Source organism: Hippoglossus stenolepis, chromosome 23 (assembly GCF_022539355.2).
Source record: "Hippoglossus stenolepis isolate QCI-W04-F060 chromosome 23, HSTE1.2, whole genome shotgun sequence".
Taxonomy (NCBI): domain Eukaryota; kingdom Metazoa; phylum Chordata; class Actinopteri; order Pleuronectiformes; family Pleuronectidae; genus Hippoglossus; species Hippoglossus stenolepis.
In genome coordinates, this window is record NC_061505.1 from 1922690 (window position 1) to 1942417 (window position 19728).

General features: G+C 44.9%; 1 long non-coding RNA gene across 1 annotated transcript in view; it reads right to left on the bottom strand.

Moving 5' to 3' along the window:
- The window catches only part of LOC124851389, a 67683-nt gene that overhangs the window by 19388 nt on the left and 28567 nt on the right, over nucleotides 1-19728 (bottom strand). The window contains exon 2 of the long non-coding RNA XR_007032427.1: nucleotides 7083-7195. This is a non-coding gene — a long non-coding RNA (uncharacterized LOC124851389). The remainder of the gene's footprint in view (nucleotides 1-7082; nucleotides 7196-19728) is intronic.

The window sequence follows — 19728 nt, forward strand, 5'->3', positions numbered from 1 at the left end:
AAAACCCTGTTCGCTGGTGTTGTTATTAAATATTTCATGATCTTTTTTTTTTGACCTTGTATTTAATTCGAAAAAACTGCAAATACAACATTTCTGGACGTTGCTGTTGAAACATTAAAGGTGCAAAACGCCCGTGATCGTGATTCTTTAACGCCGCCGCCGCTGCCGAGCGTCGGGTTACGAGCGGAGAGTTCGTACGGCTGAAAGTCTCCAGACACTTTCTGCCTTGTTTTCATCGGCTGAGTGATTTACAGCCAAAGCTCTACAAGCATAAAACCTGAAAGATTATAGTTTTACTCTTTTTTGAAAAAAGATGAGACAATAAAGCTGCCGATGAAAAATGCACCGGGGCGGCGCTCGGAGGGAGCTGCGATGACTGTACAAGGCTTTGTGTCTTTCTCACTGTGTGTGTGTGTTTGTGTGTGTGTTTGTGTGTGTTTGTGTTTGCCTTCCAAGAGATGCTCTGAAAGACAAATAAAAACCGCACTCATCCACAGGCAGAGAGAAAGTGAGAGAAAGACACGTTGCCTTATAAAGACATTGCAGCTGAGAAGCAGAGCAGACAAAGGTCTCCTCTGGTTGTGGTTCCCATCACACTCAACTGGACTGGGAGGGTTTTTTTGGTCTGCGTCAGATTGTGAAAACACATTTCTAGACAGTTCGGACATTCGGACCAATTCCATTAACCCCTTCAGACCTGATGCATGCACCTTTAAGACGGTGCACCTTCTCCTTTAGGAGCTGCATGAGACGAGCGAGTCGTGGGAAATGTCGCTTGTTTGTTGGTGCTTTTAGTTTGTTGAGTCTCTTTTCAGGCGATGGCTGACGAGCTAAGCGACGGGAGCGATACTGAAGCAGCTTGCAGCAGAATTTAATTGACGAAAAACAACAATGATGAACATAACGATGAAGAGTCAGACGATGCTCCTGCTGAACAAGGCTCAGTCAGTCGTTCACCATGTTGAGGGACGGGCGATGATGTGCAATGAGAGGCACTGAGTGTTTTATATTTCATGTCTCCATCTGCTTCAGAGGCGGAGAAATGAAGGGGTTTTTTTTGTAAACGTTGGCAACTCTGACGCCCTCAGGGTTCTGGGGGATTGTTTCTGATTCTGTGCTTTAGCTCTTAATGAGTTCAACAATAGAAAATATAAAAAGCGGAGGCAGGAATGTTGGTGGTTTTTAATCATAATGATAAAACGGCAGCAAGGAAATTAACAAAATGAACTGGTTTATCAATTTTTTACACTAACCAGCACATTGACCACGCACCAACATCAGATGCACACCCAAACCAATCAGTGTCACGTAAAGGTGAACAAGGTAAAACCCAAACTGACCCGATCAAATGGAAACAACGGAGCAAACAGAAGGAGCTCGGTTCGGACTCTCAGGTGAGAAGACGCCTCCACTTTCCACCGACTGTCTTCATCCTCTGCAGCACACGTGCACACATCAGGGGCTCGAGGTTTCTACTTAACGAGGGAGGTTCAGCGAGCAGATTTTCCATCGAATCAACAGGGGAGGTATGTTTGATAATACATGCTAATGACGGGGATAAACCCTTGTTACCCACTGGAACAGGAACCATCTCTTCCTTCTCCTCCACCGCTCCCTCTCGGCTTCATTTGAATTTTTCAGAGACCTTGTCCTTTTGCATTATCACCAAAAAAGAAAAGAGAAGAAAGAGTAGGAGGATGGTGAGTGGAGCGCTGTGTGTGTGTGTGTGTGTGTGTGTGTGTGTGTGTGTGTGTGTGGGCAGCCCCGGAGAGTTTTTACATCCTGACGCAGCCCTTCACTCTTCAACAGGAACATTATTGGAGATTAAACAAAAGCGAACTCTCTCCTCCTCACTCACACACACACACACACACACACACACACACACACACACACACACACACACACACTTCCTTACTGACAGTTTCTTGATGCGCCCGCCTCCAAAAAAACACAACTTAAACCGAGTAAAGCCGACAAACCGCCCCCTGGGGAGGAGCCAGCGAGAGCCGGGAGTGAGGAGGAGGATAAAAAACTTCCAGTCATGTTAATTGCAAAGCTTGTTAGCTCCTTCTTCTCCGTCATTAGCGCCCTATTAGCATGTCATTACGAAGCCAGACTGTGTGATGGACAGCCTGGGGGGGGGCAGCTACTTCAAGAGAAGACGTGCGAGTCCGTGTTGTGCAGACAAATATGAGCTTTTTTTATGTTTAAAAGATATTAAGATGAAGGTGAGAGAATCTATTGAGACAACTTCCTGTCATTCACACACATTTAATTAGTTTTCACATACTATATATAATTAGCTTTAGTGCTTTGCTCAAGGGCACATAATTACCTTCGGTGAAGCATGTTTACTGTGTTTTCATTATTAGTGCGGAGGCCGATTATTAATACATGTGACCTTCCTGAAATCTGTGACGATCACAGGGAAATTTAAGAAATTAATAAAGAGGCTTTTTTTTTAAACACACACGTTTTGTCAGCTATTTCCTGCATTAAAAATACAGCGAGCTGATTTTAGATGTGTTGTCACCTGGGTGCTCCAAAGTCCACATGTGCCCATTACTTTTATTTTTGGCAATTAGAAACCTGTGAGGAGTGATTGTCGAGGCAGAGGAAGATGCTAATTAAAATCTGATTGCCCACTTGAAGCACTAAACTTTATTGGCAGGAGGAAAACATCGTAGCTGTCCTTGGGTTTTACGGCCCCGTCGTGGGATAAGTCGGCTAACGTCACGTAGCGCTCGCAGAAATGAAAAGGAACGAGGTCTTTGCAGCCACGTGTGATTTACATTTGAGGTAAAGACGGATTTTCTTGTTTTTTTTCTTGCAAAGCCGCAGAAATCCAGCCTCGTCAAAGATGCCAGAGACATTTCGGCAGAAGTCGGAGATGGAGGAAAAGAGAATATAAAATAAAGTGCAAACAAAATGAATATAAATGATTGTAGGAGATCTAAAGTCATAGTTGGATTTCCATCTTGTTTACTGTTGTTTATTATGCTACGGAAAAATACAAGCTCAAGGAAATATAAGATCTAAACATCAGCATCAGAGGGAATATTAGTTTCAGTCTGCTTCATTTATTCTCAGTGGAACATCCAACAATAATGTTGAACTAAGTATTTAATATATGTTACTAGACTTGCATTCCACTCACTTTGAATTATTTATTTGGAAGGGCATGTTTTCTGTAATCTGCAGTGAAATACATTTCCTGATGAGGCCTTGCTTCACAGATACTGTTTGCCCACAACACACAGATACTGAGGTTACAGAAACAAGCTGAATTCTGGCTCCACAAACAGATTTAAAAGATATTTGTCATCTTATATATCTGGCCGGCGTTCCTCGAGTCACGGCCCAGTCACTGTGACTCACCGTGTTAGATGCTGCTCTATAGAGAAGCCGGCACAATTTATAGAAAATGACTTTCTCAAGTGCTGCAAACCACAATTAGGCCGAGCGAGTGAAGAGGAGTCGAACCGCAGCGTCTGGATAAAAGCGACGCCGTCGCCGCACGGGCAAAACAACGAGCGGCGACACAAAGATGAAAGAAGTGAACTGGGAGGATAAATATAACCTCACTCATCATCTGAATCAACATTGTAAAGTTTTTTCCTGCAAAAAAAAAAAAAGAAAGTTCTGTGTTCCCTGGCAACAGGAAAGTGAAGTGCAGTGCGATCGAGGTGTCGCCGACAAGCTGCCGAGTCAGAATGAATGGATTCGATCCTTCACCGTTGGAAAAGAGTAAATCACGGGATTGAGTGGATTTCTTAACCTCCGCTGCAGCTCATAGATAAAAAGTGAGAGGGTAAAACAGTGACGAGCGAGAGAGTAGTTTGCCCCAAGTCCCTTTTCATGACCTCTCCCCTCATTTTGCAGTTGCTGTTGGTTTAAAGTGGTTTTCTGGGTTAAAGTGGTAAAATGTTTCCGTGAAGAAAAGGAGACATTGATTTTTTTACCAAGAACGACTGAAGAGAAACCGTGCACTGATAGAATAAAGTGAGAGTTCATGTCAGGGAGCCTTGACGTGAAAACAAGAGGCGGCATCATCTCATGTCTTCAATACAAACTCCACTTCAGTCCTGTAACATGCTTTATATTCTACAAGGATATATATTGAATATTAACCCCGTTTTTATGGCATCAAATAACTCATTTAAACCAAAGCTACCGCAAAAATGCACACACACATCAGTGTTATAAGAGCTACCTAATATGACGGAATCCACCTTTGAGAAACATTTATTTAACGTGTTCTTCGACTTGTTAGCTTCATTTGCCATCTGCTAACTTGGAGGAGGCAGGGTTTACGAGCTTTACTTCAGCCCGCCACCAGGGGGCAATGAAGATTCTCTAAGGTATGAAAAGCAACCCTCTCGGCAGATGCTCCTTTGGGGAATCCGTCTTTTTGACTGGACCGATCAAGGACGGTCACAGACTTGTCCCTAAGCCGGGCATTTCCTTTTGGTTGCATGCTAGCTGGCGAGTGTCGTGCTGGTAGGTGGACCGCCCCCCCGGGTCCTCTTCAACGACCTCTGTGTGTTTGGCTGCAATCATCCTTCCACTACTTTCTCACCCTTCTCCCTGAGAAGCACCCACAAAGAACGAACCCTCCGCCCCTACGCTCCACCGCAGGCACGGTGTTCCCCCGGTGACGAGCTGTGCCCGGTGCTTGCCAGGCGCAGCGTTTGGAGTTCTGCCCAAAGGGTTCAATTTTGGTCTCATCAGACGAGAACATCTCTTTTCCCGAGGCCCTCAGAGTAAACGATGTTTGGCAAACTCCGGGGCCGGCTGTCACATGCCTTTTGCTCAGTGGCTCCCAAAGAGCCTCGATATGCCACATTTCTATCACACACAATCTACGGAGAGTTTCTGGGACTTAATGGATTTGGCTCTTGTCCTGACATGCAATTTGAATTGTGGGAACATTATAAACACAGTTGCTCCAGTTTCTTACTCAAGTCCATTCGTCATGACTGGAATGTGTCTGAGTGTCTGTAAATGAGAGATTTCAATTTTAGGGAATGTGACCGATTACTTTCTGAAACTTTATATGTGCATGATCAACCCCTCCCATTCGTACATTATATACTGTTACACATACGTTCACTTTATATTAAATATAATAGTTCAAGTAAAATAGCAAAAATGTTTGAGGAAAGCTTTTTAGCTCCATTACAAAAGAAAATCCCACAAATAGATAGAAATGATAATTTTATCCATTAAAAATGACTCATACGACAATAACGTGCAAGTTGTGGGACTGACTCACGGCCTCAGTATTTTTCTGGCCGTCGACTTGTGTGAAATAAACACGATTAAACCAGTGAGTATTCAACTATCCTCTCCACAGGTATTCAAAGAAAATAAAAAACACGACAGACCAGAAAGTAAATAAGTAGCTCGAGGAGACGAAAAGCTCAAAGGACACACTACAGAGGGAATCCGGTTTGAAGGAGTGTGTTTGTCCCTCGGGGGAAGTTCACTGACTCACCCCCTCGTTCTTATCAGATAGATTCTCACTTCATTTCAGCTGATCCCTGCAGCCAAACATACCCAAACACCCCCCCCTCAGCCAGACAGTGGAAAAGTAATTAAACTTGCCCACAAAAACAAACTGACTCCGGCTTTAGGATCAGAGATACTAGCGAACACCCTCCATGGCTGTGTGATGAGGGGATCTAACTTTTTTGGCGAAGTGAGAAGCAGGAACGTAAACACACGCGAGGGAACGAACAGAGCGGTTCCCTGACCTTCACGCTGTGGTGGAGTGGAGGGGGGGGAGAGAGGGATGACACGGGGGGGGGAACAGGGAAGCTCCTCCAGACCTGAGGGCTGCAGAGACTAATTAACTCGGGAGACGTGACCTTTCTCTCCTCCTCCTCCCTGAGAGAAAACATGTGTGTCACGGTGTGTTGGTGTGTTGAATCAATACAAGGGAACAGTCATCGCAGCTTCATGTGAGAGCTGGAGAGCGAGAGGGAACCAGGGAGAACCCAGGTTCTCCTGTTCAGCTGGGACTGGTACCAGCGTCACCTGGAGAACGTCATGTCCATCCCTCACTTTCTCTGAGGGATGTTTGAGGACAAGACTAAGTTGTTGTACCAAAGTTTTCAAGATTAAAGTTTTTAAATTAGGTTTTGGGCTTAGGCAGATAAGTAAAAATGACAAAGAAAAGGTTACTGCACAAGACAACAGAACTCCAGAAGATAATAAGGTAAATAAAGAGCAAGAGCAAGATAAGAAGAATTTCAAATTTGCCAAATGCTTTATCGTTGTGGGAACTGTTGTGTTTCTCTATATTATTGTATATTAAGGGCCTTGAGGTTGAGTTGCAGATAAGCAGTTAGCATCCAGCATCGTGTCTATGAGGTAACGCATCATGTCAACGACCAAAAACCTTGAGAAAACTCCTCGAGCTCCCACTTGTCAAATATCAGCCAGAGAACAAACGCTAATTAATGCAAAGATGTCAAACTTGGTTGGAAGCTGCAACTTTCCAAGAATAAAAGAGCTGAAGAGCGAGACAGGCAAACAAAGAGGGAGGGGAGACGCGTGTGTGTGTGTGTGTGTGTGTGTGGTGTCTGTGTGTGTGTGTGCGTGTGTGGCGATTCCTTTAAATAGACACTATCGGATGCAGTGGGAGGCCGAGAGGAGACAGAGGTGAAAAAGGCGGAGGAAGAGAGGGGAAATCAAGCATCCGCTGTTAAGGGGATAATTAGGAAATCCAATGGTGTATGTGGATGAGGGGGGGGGGGGACATGAGAGTGTATTCAACATACTGTACGTCTGCCTGTGTGTGTCCCTTTGTGTGTGTTCGTGTCCTCATGTGGGAGTTTTCCTGCTCAAAGGACAGATGGTGCCACAAAACCCCTGAATGCTGGTGTTCTCCGTCTGAATCCAGCACCGAACGCCGACAGCGTCTCCGAGGAGCCGTGTTCCCGTGTCTCCTCGGCACCGCTTGCACTCGTCTGACAGCTCGTGTGTTTGTTAAAACTCAGTTTACGAAATGGATATTACACAGAAACCCCTGGTAACCCAATTCGGGAGCCGAATGTGCTTCCAAATGAACTCACCCTTGCCGAAAGCTGATTTGTCCTTCGTGTGGAACGAGCCCCTCTGGATGAGCTGCTCTGGTCTCTCGTTGCATCCGTGAGCCTTGTTCACAACACAGTTTCTCCGACTGTTACTGGAACAGAAACAAAGAGAACTTGAATTTAGACTTCAAGTTCCAAAAGGTGATGATAACACATAATACATCATTTATAAAAGTAGATTTGACCAAAGTACAAATACAGGCGTCTGTTCTTAGAAGGTTTAGACGTTTAAATATAGACTCTGGCTATCGGGAGGTAATTTGAGTTTGGCCGACAAGGTAAATAAGACCTGTGCTGTCCTCTTGGTCCAGTAGTGTCGTTTGGCACTGGACTCAGAAGAAGACGTTCACAGCGTCCCCATTCTTCTTCCGCATGACAAACAGCCTCCACAGGCCGAGGCAATCCATCACGGTGAACATGAAGTGTTCATTTGCTTTCGTCAAAAGTGATTGTTTCATTGTTTCTTATTATTATACTCGAGTTGAATGTTTTCTCTTTTCGTGGGAGCGCTCGTTATTTCACACTCCACTTACTGTGTCAATCACAGAGGAAGACGTGTGTGAGAATTACTCATCACATCACAGGACGACAACACGCCGCCGCACAAACTTCATTTTCTTCTTCTACAGAGTTTGTTGATAACATGACACCATGAAGTTTGTCTTTATAACCAGGACGTATAATGAATTTAGATTTTTCTTCAACATTGCTAACTAGGGCTCCCCCCCCCCCGTCATCATTTTCACTGAAATTCCCAATTATGCATTGAACTAGATGATAAATAATCAGGCTTATTAGGGGACTGATATTAAAGAGTGTGAGCAATTTGCTGCGGCTTGATTGGATTGAAATTTACGAGAAACGTCGAGGTGCACGCTGTGAAGTGAAAGATATTCCTTCAGCCACCCATTCATGTGCATCAGGTTCGGATCATCGATCACGTTGTACCCTAGCCTCACAATTTCATGGGATTCAGTGCAGCTACTCCTGAGAAGTCCTGCTCACGGACGGACAGACAAACAAAAAAGACGTAACAAACAGGAAAAATCTTCCAGCACGGATTTGATAGAACGGAGCTCAACTCTCTGAGCCAAGAATCTAACAAGCAAAGAAAAGATATTTAAAGAAAGTCTGTCCTATTTGGGAGTGAGAGCATCCATGTGTGTCCCATATAACTGGAAAACTGTGTATTTCTATTGACTTCTGAAAAAAGAAAGAAACATATTGATTCCCTCTCCTCTTTCTCCTTCTCCAATCTTCTCCTCTCCATCTTTTTTTCCAGTTAATTGTCGGAGGCCTCGGTGAAGCTGAATAACAGAGTCCAGCTGTGACGCCCCCCCGGTGCCGCCACCTTGGACCTGCGCTATTATTACAAGAAGGCTCCATTATAAAAAAGGAGCGTGAAGGTCAAAGCCAAACCAGCGAAATAAAATATATTGTTCGGTCTCCTTCACGTTCGTCTTCTGTGGAAAAAGAACTTCAGACGGATTTTCCAAGTCGACTTTTTGACTTTTATTTCTCCAGGGAAATAACAACAACTGCGCTTCACATTCAAACAACACGTCCGGGGTAGAAAGCTGAGAAGTTTACTCTTAATAAATACAAAGAAAAAGAAAGTGTAACAAATAGAGTTTGTTAATTCTCTAATTAGATCCCCGGTTGCCACTACAGGGCAAGGCAGTGCTGTGTGGGAGCGGAATGTGCCTTGAACCAATCAAAAGGCTCCGCGGAAACAATAGTAAACAATAAACACGCCGTCGCTTTCAACTTGGCAACGCGAGCTTTTCCTCAATCCTCAGAAAGCTCGGCCGCCTCGAGTGTTATTAAAGTAAGACGTCAGAACAGCAGCACTTCGGAGCTGCGAGGGAAGAAAGTCTCTAAATGATCTCACTTGATTAAATTTTGTTTTTTGGGAAACGATTGAGATGTAATTAGTCTTGTGTTAAAACCAAACACTCGGCGTGGAGCCTCTGGAAGTTTAGACTTTGGGGGGGAACATGTTTAATTTATGATATATTGCATCATTTAATTATGGAAATCTGAGTTCGGGCTGAGGTCACATTAGATGCATAATAGATGAGCTGGATGTGTGAGGACAGCATATGGCTTTCAGGAAATGACAAGCCTCCTATTAGTGTGTCTTCATGTTATATAAAGCGTTACACACATGGCACTTTTACACACTTCGGTCCCAAACCTCTGTTTCTATATCAGCACAAGAAAACAACAGTAAATCAAGTTGTGGAGATTTAAAAGTTGCTCGTGGGAAGGTGATCCATCACAATGAATGTGTAAATTTGCTTTTTCCTCAAGGTCATCGCAGAGTGGTAACGCAGCTGGAAGCAGAGACTGGATTGAAAAGTGGCTGGTGTGGTGTGTGTGTGTGTGTGTGTGTGTGTGTGTGTGTGTGTGTGTGTGTGTGTGTGTGTGTGTGTGTGTGTGTGTGTGTGTGTGTGTGTGTGTGTGTGGGAGGTGTAGTTCCTGCACTTCACTGTTTTAATCTTCTCCTTCTAACACACTCTTGTAACTGAAGACAGATGGATGCGTTCGATTTCTGCAGCATCTGTGCTTGTATCTTGTATCCATGCAAATTACGTTGCAGACTGTCCAACTTCAGGGAGTGAAAGCTATTTCGATGACTACCTACCCTCCTCCCCCGCCCCGCTCGGTATTTTAATGACAGTTCTGCGGAGGTTCAGCATGTTCTGTACTTGTTCGTGTGCTCACTTCATTTGACAACATCTGTCTTCCTCTACGAGAGAAATGGATTAGAGAGAGTTTAAGTTTCCCCTTTTCATTAAACTGGTGTTGAGACTGGGCCACTTGTACCTGACGGCGAGCTGAGCTGCTGTGGCTCGTATCCTGGTGGTGTCCACACAGAATGCAACCTCTCAATCCATTAACTACATTCAAATACCCAGGATTGAAATATTCAAAGAGATGGAAAACAGGACGGCTTCCGAAAAGTGAAGCAAGCGGGACCTGGATACCTCGGCTAGATATCATGATAATATATCACTTTTCTATTTAAACCTCTTCTTCAGCCCTTATCTCATGTGCAGAAACAGCATCGGCGGAGATGTTAGAGAACAGATATTAAACCATCCAGGCGTCACGAGGGCATGTTTGTACATAATTACATCTCTCAGTAACAACACCAGTAGCACCTCTGACTGCACGGACAATTAAATCAACAGCGCTGCCGTCCTGTGAGGCAGCCACGGGTAAATGTGACAGCCTTGGACTATAGGCGCATCACAAGCACCCTCCCCCACATATATATATGGCTTAACAACACAGTAAAACCGCTGTGCCGAGGGATGTGATGAGGCCATCTTTCTTTTTTTACCTACATTAAAGAGAGAATCTGGAGGGAGAGAGTGAGACTAGTCAGGCTGCAGTGGACATGGTGAAAGAAGAGGAGTGGAAACCTAATTAGAGGACGGAGAGAAACACAAAAGAAAGACAAAGAAGGAGAGGAAGGGAAACGCAGTTTTGTGCAGTGACAGGCTGCAGCATCAGATGTGAGGGAAGATAGATCGTAGCCAAGAGCCGACGGTACTAAAGGAGACGGACTAAACGAGAGGCTGGATCACAGATGGGACCCGAAGCATTCCTCATCCAGTAAATACATTTCCACTGGTTGTATGCTCAGATCAATGGGATCGTTTTCCCACAAGTCTACAGTTTCACCAATATACCACTCACACACACACACACACACACACACACACACACACACACACACACACACACACACACACACACACTCGCAGTAATGCAAACACTTTAGTCCACTCAAGTAGCTTTCTGCAGATTGCACTCGCTCTTCAGGGATCGCTTCTCGTTGTTTAAATCATCAATGCACAATCAATACTGTTTCCATACTCAAGGGCAAAGCATGACACACACACACACACACACACACACACACACACAACACACACACACACACACACACACACACACACACACACATGGAAGAGGGAATATCCCTTGGCTTCGCTTGCCATCAATACTGCCATCCCAGTTAACCTCTGTGTTCAGCTCAAATATTCCATTAAAAGCATTCAGGATTTCCTCCCAGAGAAGTTTACCCGGCAAAATGAATGTTTAACCCGACGGATCGATGCCGGACACGTGTGGACACGTGCAGACGTTCATCAGAAGGCTTCGTCATGACCCAAACCTCTCTGGGACGAGCTGCTGCGGTGACCTCCCGGGGACCAGAAGCGGTTTCGTCATTATTTAAACCACTTTCAGGAATCGTCGACTAAGCAAAACCACTGCGGTTTTACAAGCACATAAATATGAGGCACTCAACGTATTGTATAGAAAGGGGCTTCATTAGGGAGCGATTTCAGACCCGCAGCTAACAACCTGTCACTTCCTGTGCCAGTACGAGCAATTACCTTCCTGCGGTTCCAAAGTCTTGGGCGACTTCATTATTCTTGTCATTTCTGGGCTGATTTGAAAACCTTAAAACTTTTATTGATCATGTCTCTTGCCAACTCTCTGAGTGAAGTCACTGCAGGGATGACGTGAGGGATCAGTGAAGCCGACAGCTCGGTGGTATGAGAGCATCCACTGCCTACAAAACTTTATACACAGGCTCACATTGAGACGGACACTTCATGTCAGCCCATTGTTGTCCCCGTCTCCTCTTCTTTTGTCGGAGCGTCGTCTTTCTTCTCTCTCCTCCTCCCGCTCACTGTCTCTATCTCACTCCGCCTTCTTCCAAGTCCATTATTTCTCCATTAAAAAGCCACGATGACCCGTGTAATTGTGTTCAATGACTGGCTCCTAATGAAAAAACATACCCCATTAGTGGTGAGATGCCTTGTGTGCGTTATGGAAACTAAATCTGTTTACACATTGTGGGGACTTGTCTTCCCTATGAGGACAAGAAGTTAGTTTGATGATGCACATCTTTAAATGCTGAAGACAAGACATGTTTCAGGGTGAGGGTAGTGGGTAAGGGTCTGGTTGGGTTAGGGTTAAGATTGGTGTATGGTTGGGTTAAGGGTTGAGGCTAAGGTAAGGTAAGTATAGGTCTAGGTTAAGACTGGGGTAAGGTTAGGTTTAAGGCTATGGGTTAAGGGTTAAGTGTAAGCTAACGTTTTGTTTAGGTGCAAGTAAGATTAGATTTTGGTTAAAGTTAAAGTAAGGTTAGGTTTAGGGTAAGATTAGGATATAGTTTGGTTTTGGTTAAGGGTTTAGGGTTTGGTTAGGTTTACGCTTAATGAGGTAAGTTAAGGTTTAGGTTAAGGTTAGGTTTAAATTAACATTGGTTAAGGTTAGATTTAGGGCTATAGAGGGTTATAGTACTCATGGTTAAGGTTTGATAAAGTCTCCAGGAAATGAAAGTGAGTCAGCGTCCTGTCGTCTGAGTCCTGGAGACGTGGCGGTGCGAGCCGGTGTGTGTTTCTGCGAGTCAAGCTGCCGGGCCTCGACTGGAGCAGATAATATTCTCCGTCAGACCTTCCTGTTACACCCTCTCGACCAGCGTCTGTGTGTGTTGGAGTGTGTGAGAGTGTGTGCCAAGCTGTTACAGCCTTGACCGGGGCTGATAATACTCTCCCAGACCCTTGTTCCAGCCTTTTGTGTGTGTGTGAATGAAATTGCATTCACAAACATGCATAAATATGAAGTCGGAGGCGCTTGAATGAGTCAGTTGAAGACAGGAGAGGAGGCATCCAAGCATACAACACGTGGGTGTGTGTGTGTGTGTGTGTGTGTGTGTGTGTGTGTGTGTGTGTGGTGGGTGGTGTGTTTGTATGTCAGAGAGAAAAGGAAGACGGGAGCAGCCGGCAGAGAGAAAGACTGGAAATGGAAAAACAGGGTTGAGAGACAGTTTTATTTTTCGATATAGATGTATTGAAATTCATGTGTTGACCCAGGAGCTCAAACACAAAATCATGTACCAAGAATAAGTTTTGTCTTGGTTTTGAAAGGATGAATGAAAAGAGGAGAGAACCTGCAGAGGAGGTGAAGAAAAGCCCAGAGGGGACAATGAGCTGGGAGTAAATTGAATGTTTTCAATGAAGCCGGAGTTTCAGCTTTGCATCAATACTGAATTCAATATCTAGTTTATTAAGGATTTAATTCTTTCTCCCATAATGAGCTTCATAAGATTCAGGAAATGTTGTCTTCTGCATTCACAAGAGAAGTTACAGATAAAAGTGATGTGTTATAATCTCAGAATTGGACGGTGAGGACGAGCAGGACAGCAGCCAATTAAAATTTTTTAATTTTTTTGGGACACAACTCGAGAAGCCCTTCCTTCATGGACACGATCCCAGAGGATACTGGAGGATACTGGGCAGCTGGAGAACAAGCTGGAGAACAAGCTGGAGAACAAGCTGGAGAACAAGCTGGACCCATTTTTGAGAGAAGAACAACAGGTGATGCTCATCAAGCCAACTCACAAGTCCAATCCAGAATAAACTAGAATGGTATAGAGGGGATTCAGTCATCTCAGATTCAATCAAGATGCTCTTCACCTTTATTGATGTTGTTTATGCTTCGTATAGAGTTTTATGAACGAGTGTGAGCTAAGAAAGGAAAACATCTTCTCCTCCTCTCCTCTCCTGCACCTCTGCCCTTCATCTTTCAAACTCCTATTAAACTTGACACCTGTAAATCTGCCTCCTCCTCCTCATTCCCTCACTCCTGGCTTCTGGCCCTTTCGCTTCTCTGCCATTAATCTCTTGCTGTCCCTAAACATTCCTCAGACCCCGTCTCCATCTTCCAAGTCCGTCTCCATCTTCCAAGTCCCTTTATCTTCCTCCTCTAAAATATTACCCTTGTCATTTCTCCAGCCTTCGTGTTTATCACCGCATCCCCCCCCCCCGTGTCACCTTCTCCGTTTCCCCGAGCGAGCTGCAGCGGGAATCACAACAGCATATGAGAAAACATGAGAAATCCAGCGCTCATTTCAAGGAATGCATGAAATGTGTGTTTTTCCTGGGTCGACTTTGTCCCCTCGCTCACGTTATCATCAAAGCACAGGCTCAGCAATAATCTCATATCGCAGTGTTTCATTTCAGAGAGCGGTCGGCAGTCACTTCTTCCCTGACGCTTTGTTCCCCCCCCGGAGAAGGATGTGAAGCAGCACGTCCAACGAGATACCAACACACGGGGTTTGAATTTGTCTAAGTCCTCTGCTCTCGGAAGTAATTGGGTTTCTGCTATAAAGGACTTTTTGTGAGTGACTCTGTCGATTTCTTTGACCTGACGGAACAAGTTGAAACTATGATTGGAGTCATCTAGGAAACTAACAGAGCGTCCACTAATGACTTACATCAAAGATTAATCAAGTAGTTTGTAGTTTTCACACAAACAATAAAACACAAAGTGCTTTACAGAATTGAAGCAATAGAAATAATAAGAGAAATACCCCACACCTCATTTACACAAAGTCCAAATCAATAATAACTGTAACAGGGGAAACCACGACCGTGTAATCTCCTACATTTGCAATCAGGAAATATGCAAAAATCTAATTAATTTGAATCAATAAAGAATGTAGAGTAAAAGCCAGACTGAAAATGAAGCTCTTGAAACTTCTCAAAACCTTGACTCCCTCTGAGTTGCTCTTTAGAATTCCTCCTCTGGGCACCTTCTATATATATATATATTTATATATTTATATATCCCTGTATGAATGGACAAGTTTCAGGCTGTCAGTGAGTTTCCATTCACTGAAACCAAAAACTGAAATTGCTGAAATAGCCGTCTCCAGGATGTCGGAGGAACCTTCACAGCGGTTGAACATCATCCGAGCTTCACCTCGAATGACCCGGCTGTGAATATCCCAGTGGACGTTTCACTGCGATAATGAAAAATGATATATTAACTGTATCCGCATTACAACACGGTGCTGTGATATTCACTGACATTACAAGTTGACGAGGACGCTCTGCAAAACAGCTGACAGAGAATTATGGGATGCCGAAGGCCAAGAGCACTGGAAGAAGCTCATCAGGGAAAAAAGTCTTGATTTCTTGTGAACGCGAATGGCACCGGGATTAAAGATTCATTCATCACCTTGAGGAGTTGACCCAAGAAAGTTTAGCACAGCGTCTCGACACTATTTCAACTGTCCATGTGTCTTCACAGTATCTTCATTGTGCCGAGTGCAAACTCCAAACACACACACACACACACAGACACACACACTGGGTTAAGCTCCTGTTAATCAAAATCAAAGTGCAGTGACAGGAGGGGTGAAGATGCTGAGCTTGAAGCAACGAGAGCTGAAGAGAAGAGTGATAGCATGAAGATCACAGAAAAAGTATATGATTAAAGGCACAAGTGTGAGTCCTTTCATGTGTGTGGCAGGACACACGTGTGTTTCTTTTGAATTCAAGTGTGTGATCTCCATTAATCTCCTGCTCCGAGCCCCCCCCCCGCGGCCTCAACTCGTGTTTGAAGAAGCGACTCGGCGACTGCAGATTACCGATAAGGAAAATGACACTGTCAGAATTTATCACCACACGTCTTGGTATGTGCACGTGTGTGTGTGTGTGTTCCTGAACTCGGACACAGAGGGGTTTTCTTGCTCGAGCATATGTTTGTGTACGTGCACTTTTTGTGTGGTTTTTGTATCCTTCCTCGGGGGGGGACCCCCAGCACCGCCTGTCTCAGACTGATTCAGTATGCGCAGCCACAGAGAGACGGGGAAACAGGTGACGTGAGAGGAAGAGGAGGAAGGAAAGAAGGAGGGATGATGAGATGCAGAAGGAGAATTCATTCACGTCGAAACAGATGTATCCACTGCACCCCCGATGCAAAATGTCACCTGCATTCCCCAAAATGACTTTTTCCCATCACGTCTGCAGCCATTTTGTCAGAGCAGGTGCTGCAGACTTTCCCTTCTGTGTTGAATCTCTTTCTCTTTCCTCCTCCCTCTTCCCCAAATGGTGGATTTCACAGTGGGAGAAAAAACAGAAAAGGACAGAGCCACTGCAGAGGTGAGGTGAGAGGGGCGTAGGAGGGAGACAGGGAGACGAGAGGAGGAGGAGGAGGAGGCAGAGAATAAGAGGTGAGGAGTGAGAAGAGAAAATGGAGGCTGGAGCAGGAGGAGGAGGAGGAGGAGGAGGAGGAGAGGGGAGGTGCTCTCCATCCTGTTTGTTTTTCATTAAGGGTTTTCAAATCTAATGAGAGGCTCAAATGGAGACAAAAGGGAGACGGGGGGGGAGGAAAAGATGGAGCCCACACACACACGCAGATTATGGCAAATATGCAGGAAGTGAAGGAGATACAGAAAAATATCAACAGGACAGATAAAAAGCAAACATAAAGGAACAAGAGAGATAACGTGCGTTAAAAGATGGAGGCATAATGATGAGACTCCCAGCTTTTACAGCCACTGCATACAAATGTGTGTGTGTGTGTGTGTGTGTGTGTGTGTGGTCAGACAGAAGCTGTGTGTGTGTTACAGTCGGGTGAGTCTCCACATTGTTTTCACTCTGTCTACATTTCCAAACAGCATCTCTAATTAATCTGCCCGATGGGGTCTACTGCAAACTGTGAGTGTGTGTCAGAGAGAGAGAGAGAGAGAGAGAGAGAGAGAGAGAGTCCCAGCTGACATCAAGATTGTGTCCGACAATACAACGGAAATATAAAAAACAAACAAATAACCAAGTGTCCGAGTTGAACTCATCCACCAAATAAATGCAGAACACAAACACTTCTCTACTAAACAACTTTAAGTTTTTATATATACGACATGAAAGACCTTTTCTTTTCAAAACTTGACCTCAGACTTTCAAAGTAAAGGACCAGAACATGTGTGTTTGCTCATGAAAAAGTGTCATAGAAGATTTAAAGAGGATTCATCATATTGGCTTGGAACAGAAACTTTTTGGAAACCAACTGAGCCAACGTCAGCAAAGTCTGAGAGCAAAGTAAACACACGTATTTCAAAATCAAATCCAAAAACACGATTGATCCCCGGATGAAACTTCCCTCTTGTTTCTTTTACTTTGATTTGGCTCCGTGGAAACCAGAGGGATGAAAGTCAATGGCCCCTTCATTATATCTCTCTCAGCAGAAGACTGAGGAGCAGAGACGCAGCCAGAGGGCGAGAGGCAGGGAAACGTTTGATGCCAATCAGCTCGGAACTGTGTTGTCCTCGAACAGTGGGTCATAACACAAACACAGCCGGGGTCAGGATTTAATTTCCCCGCGGACCACCCACAGTGGAAAACTCATGGACTCTCGCTATTGTAGAAATCCTCCACGCACACTGGCACACCACACTAATAACACTGGGAAGTCTAATTGCACGTGCAGACTTCAGTGCACGTGTCTGGAAGCAGAGAGCACGTCGGCAGAGGAGGTTTCAACCGTCTGTCTAACACTTCATCGACGCTCGTTGTACTGACGCAGCGATGATCTGGAAGGAGCCGAAGACTCGACGTGGTCCTGATGAGGTCTGATGGGCGTCCGACTGCGGCGTAATGTGGTGCATCCTCCTCCGTCCACACGGAGCTCGAGGAGGCGACCGCGGCGTCCGGCTACACACCCGACAACTCATTCATGTGTGTGTTAAATGGAGCGTGGGCTGGACCGGTGCACGAGTATTTCCACAACATGAGTCAGCCTTCTCTGAATAAATGAATAATTTGTATGAAGTTCTGTGTGTGAGTGCAGGTGTGTGTGTGTGTGTGTGTGTGTGTGTGTGTGTGCAGGTGTGTGTATGAGTAAGCGAGGGAGAGGTTGTGTGTCTCTGGGGTATAAATGCAGATTTGCATGTGTGTTTTTATGTGTGTATCTATTTGATGTGTTTTTCATGTGTACGTGCCTGTGGGCTGTGTGGCTGTGTGGCTGTGTGTGTGTGTGTGTGTGTGTGTCTGTGTGTGTGTGGCTGTGTGTGTCTGTGTGTGTATGTGTGTGTGTGTGTGTGTTCTCTCATTATGCAAGGCCAAGTTTGGAATTGCTCAAAACTAAAATGACTTAAGTGGGCGAGTCCCCAAACACTTTCCCTCTCTCCTCTTCTCTCCGTTTCGACTTAAACAGGCGACATGAAAATAAATTTGAGAAGTTCCCCGACAAGACGGATGAAACTGATGAGGTTCACATCAGGTTCTTTACTCTTTTTAAAAGTTGTAGGTGGATTCATTTAGCTCCAGTATTTGTGTATGGAGAGAGATCGATCTATATGTTGCTCTGCAAAAAGAAACTTAACGAGGTTTTCAGCTTTAAGAAATTGAAACTATATGTAAGATCACACACAGCTGTAATCCATCGATATAACTGTTGGGCTCAGAATTCAGGAGCTTTTGAAATCAGGTATTAAACACGTCCACACTACAGGATTATAAAATAAAGGCACATAGCAGGATATGATTGTTCCGGAGTGGGGTTGCGAACCAAAATCCGATACCAATCAAGAATCGGTACAGACCAAGAGACATTTTCCCTCCGACATGTTTTCATTTCTTTCATATTTCTCCACAGAATTGTTCCGTACTCGCTGTGAATCTTCACAACGCCTCCATTGAGCGACGGACATTCGGGAAAAGAAAGCTTTCAATTTCAGTTTTTCAGCGTTTTTTAGGAACAATAACAAACCATATGGATCCAGAAGTTCCAGTTTTTCTTCTTCCTCAGAGTTTTACCCAGCGGCTCCCGGCAGGTCCGACTTTTAAAGACGTCCCTGAGGGTCCCACTGTTTCTACAACCCCATTGAAGCATAACACTATTTGATGTGTCGGGTTTTCAAAGCTCTCCTTCTCTTCTGGGCTCCTGCAGCACAGGGCAATTATTTCACAGCTTCTATTATATACAAGTCAAAAGAAAAATAATCTGGTCCAGACCTCATTGACCTCATGGATCATATGGCCATTGGATAGTGGTGTAGAAAGACGGAAAGTTGTAGAAACAGACATGTCCACGTCCACCTTCCCTCCACCCGGCACAACGTAGAGTCAAGGGCTTGATTAACCAGAGAGTTTCAATCATTTCTGTCTGCGCTCAGTTGCATCAGGTTACGTAAGAAGTTCTTCTAACTGCTCTTCCTTCCACCTCCTGTCCATCTCTTCCCTTCCCTTCCATCTCTAATGCGTCCTCCTGCACACAACATCCCAGCGAGGCCCACCAGGGACAAACAATTGTCTGGAACCGACCACAGGTCTCCAATCTGCCTCCTTTGTGCCATTGCTATGCTTATTAGCCATGAGCTAATTACCCAGTGGCACTCCCCGTGGGATTGGCTCGCCCCACGCTAAGCTAATTAACACGCACCTCGTTGCACAGGCAGGGCTGCAGAGGGAGTGGAGATGAGGATTGGCAGACGTGGAAGCGGAGGTAAAATTAGAAGAAGTGGCGGATGAGAGGGGACGGCAGCCAGCGAGCTGAAACCATCACTGTCACCAGAAGAAGAGAAAAAGGCTAATTCGGAGAGGAAATAGAAAGATGTTTGGAAATCTGACATCACACAAAAGGCTTCGGGGATTAGTTTCCAGCCTTGAGTGGTTGTTAGCTTTAATAACCCAGTGGGACCGAGCTCTAAATCTGTGGCATAATTTCTCCTGATGCAACATAAAATAAGGTGGTTTACTGTTCATTAACCACGGCGGCTCCAGCTTTGTAAAGGCTCGCCGTCTGTGTTGCACTA